Source organism: Aedes albopictus, chromosome 2 (genome assembly GCF_035046485.1).
Source record: "Aedes albopictus strain Foshan chromosome 2, AalbF5, whole genome shotgun sequence".
NCBI classification, from domain to species: Eukaryota; Metazoa; Arthropoda; class Insecta; order Diptera; family Culicidae; genus Aedes; species Aedes albopictus.
This window is the reverse complement of record NC_085137.1, coordinates 224,727,174-224,731,000: the sequence shown is the minus strand read 5'-3', so window position 1 is coordinate 224,731,000 and position 3,827 is coordinate 224,727,174.

The following is a 3,827-nucleotide window of genomic DNA, read 5'->3' as shown; positions in this document are numbered from 1 at the left end:
GCATTTTCGCATTTTCGGTCGTTTTTGGTTTTTTTAAGTAATTTTTCTGGGGAGGTTGGCCCTGTTAACCAACCAAGGATATTCTCCTTTCTTTTGTGGCCGAATTGAATATTTGAAGTAAAGTCTTCCAGTGATGATAACCATCGCGAAACCCATTTTTGTCCTCGGCGGAAATCACCTTGCCGCACATTAATTTCTAGTTTTTCCACGACTTCCCAGTCGTATAGCACCCTGTTCCCTTGATCAGCCAACTCGTTTCCCGCCCAATCATTTTGGGAAAACTTTTACCCTCCCCTAAAAGGGTCTCACCAGGTCGGGCAACCTTAAAAACGGTAAATGGTCTCCGTGAGGAGTGGCGCTTAAGCCATTTAACTATCATCCGGGAAACTCGTAAGGCTGTAGGGTTACATTTGGCGCCCAACAGAATTGGCAAAAACTGATACTCTTTTGTGGTCATACTGTATATAAATATATAAAAACTTGTTATTTTTCTGGTGAGCAAATTGATTTGAATTGTTGAAGTGAAGAATTTTTTTAGTTTCATAATAATTTAGTATAATTTTGTTTTTTCCCTCATTTTCATTTTTTTCTTTTTTTTTTATTCTCATTGCTTAGTATATTTTTTCATATTATTTTGTTTTTCGAATTGTTGAATTTGTTTAAATTTGCTTTGGACATACGGTACATCAATCCTTACTGGATAAAGGTAGATTTTGGTATAAAAATTAGTTGAATAAATAATTAAAATGGATAAATTACCCTATGCTGAACATTTAAACCAAGAGGAGGTCGATTACGAACTCCTCATTCGAGGTGAATTAGGAGAAGAAATTGGTGAAGTTGATCTTGCAAGTAAGCAAAGGCATTTGAGGACCTTGTTCAAGTCCGATTCAAAAAACATGAAAAATTATCCGTCGCCGTATAATATTATGGAAGAATATGAATACATAGACGGTAGATTAACGGATCTAGTGAAAGCTCTTAAACGAGGGTTTGAGCAGCGATATGTTTCACGTTTGCTACATTATTACTATCGTGCTAAAAGATGCCTTTCAGAAAATCCGGAAGAGAATAAATTAAAAAGGGATTTGATTCGTCGTATAGGGGAGTGTATGAAAGAGTATAAGGTAGGACCACCAGCATCTCCAACTGTGCAACAAATAAATAGCATGTTGAACGAAGCGGATAGGGTTGACTTAGCACAAGCGCTTCCAACTGAGACAGTTAAATCTCCTTTTGGTCGAGTAGCAGAAAAGAAACAAACTACAAGTACGCCTGAGGGTACGCCCAAGTATACAGGAACAACACCAAAGATTCAAGGTGGAGAATTTGGGAATGCTGCTCTTAGCAAATCAGCAGAGGTTGGAAATGCGGATGAGGATCGAAAGGTAATGCAGCAGAAAATAGACCACTTAGAGCGTATGCTTGAAAGCGTAACTAAGCTGTTGTTAGAGCGGGAGTCACATGAAGTCCATCAGGAAAGGAACCAGAAAAATGAACGTTCGGTAGGGAAATTGCACAACTCTGGGTTGTTCACACGACTTAATTCAGGCTCTAGCGACGAGGAAGATAACCTGAGACATCTGAAGAGCAACAGACATTACGCCGTAGCTCGCGATCAACAACAAGGAACAAGGAACTCGGGACGATTCCAGGACCATTACGAGTCAGAGGACGGACGGGAATCGCGGGTGAGTGAAGGAAGTAGGAGAAGTGTAGGAAGGCGGATAAATCGGGTGGAACGTAGACGGGAAGATGGGATCAGGGATCACATTAATCGCGTTGAGAAATGGAAGTTGAGATTTTCAGGTGACTCAAGGTCAGTCACAGTCGAAAATTTTTTATACAAGCTGAAGAAAATTGCGGAACGAGAGGGTGTTTCAGATCAACAACTGTTGAGGGATATCCATCTTCTCCTGGAAGGTCCGGCGTCCGATTGGTTTTTTTACCTTCGTGGACGAACTGAATGATTGGGAAACTTTTGAGAGGCTAATTAAGTATCGCTTCGGGAACCCGAACCAGGACCAGGGCATCAGGCAGAAGATACACGATCGGAAGCAGTTACGTGGCGAATCTTTCATCGCGTTTGTAACCGAAATTGAAAAACTAAATCGGATGCTATCAAAACCGTTGTCTAACATAAGGAAGTTCGAAGTCATCTGGGATAATATGCGCCAACACTATCGATCCAAAATCTCTATTGTTGACGTTCAAGATCTACAGCAACTGGTTAAACTCAACCACAGAATCGACGCAGCGGACCCGAATCTCCATCAGATGGGTGAACCGAGACGGTCGGTAAATGCGGTGGAGGCGGAGGAATCCGACTATGATAGCGATGAATCGGCTACGATCAACAGTATGCGACCACGTCAGACAAAACCGAACAAACCTTCGACACCACAACATCAATTCCAACAATCGCGAGGAACCAGTCAACCAACAGCGGATAACATGGATTCGACAGCCCAGCGAAATTGTTGGAACTGCCAGCAACCAGGTCACAGCTGGAGAGAATGCAGGAAACCGAAGGTAATCTTCTGTTATGGCTGCGGGAATTTAGGACGCACAATTCGTTGCTGTGAGCGATGCTCAGCAACAAATCGATTTTCTACCGATCAGGGAAACTAAACAAGGGAGTTGGTAGTGGGAATCGCACCACCCCTGAAGCGACACAGGTTCCCAAATTAAAGACAACATTAACTGATTTTGATCCTCTAAGCAGAATACACCATATACGAGTCAGCATAACAAAATGTCCACATATCCGGGTTAGAGTATTCGAGACGGAAATGGAAGCGCTATTGGACTCTGGAGCCGGGGTAAGCGTAATTAATTCACCAGAGTTAGCGGAATTGTATGGGTTGAGAATTCTTCCAGCTTCGGTGCGAGTAAGCACAGCAGATGGAACGGAATACAAGTGCTTAGGTTACTTGAATATTCCTTTCTCGTATAAGGGTATAACTAAGGTGGTACCCACTATTATCGTTCCTCAAATATCGAGATCACTCATTCTAGGGGCAGATTTTTGGGAATCGTTCGGCATTAAGCCCATGATCGATGTCGGCAACGGTCCCGAGAAGATTGAGACCCTAGATGCAGCTGGAGCGCATATTGTCTTCAACATCGAACCGACGACTGAATTACCGAAAGTGGACGAAAAGGAACCGGACGAAACCCTGGATATACCGGCTTTCGACGTACCTCCAGAACCAGTTCCAGATAATATAGAAACAGAACATGAACTATCAGAAAGCGACAGACAAAAACTGATCGAAACGATCAAACTATTTGAATTCACAGCACCTGGAAAACTAGGACGAACAGACCTCATTCAACATGAGATCATTCTCAAAGAGGACGCTAAGCCTAGAAACCAACCGGTGTACAAATGCTCACCTTTCATTCAGAAAGAAATCGACGATGAGATTGAGCGTTTTAAACAACTGGATGCGATTGAAGAATGTTTTAGTGAATGGACCAACCCTCTTGTACCGGTGCGAAAGTCCAACGGTAAGATTAGAGTCTGTCTAGACTCGCGGCGCATCAATGCCATGACAGTAAAAGATGCATACCCCATGCAAAATATGCAAGATATTTTTCACAGGCTAGGCCATGCAAAATACTATTCAATCATCGACTTAAAAGATGCGTATTTTCAAATACCATTAAAAGAGGAATGCAGAAACTACACCGCATTCCGCACATCAAAAGGCCTGTTTCGATTTAAGGTATGCCCGTTCGGGCTCACAAACGCGCCATTTACGATGTGCCGTTTGATGAACAAAGTCATTGGATTCGATCTGCAGCCTTTTGTATTTGTTTAT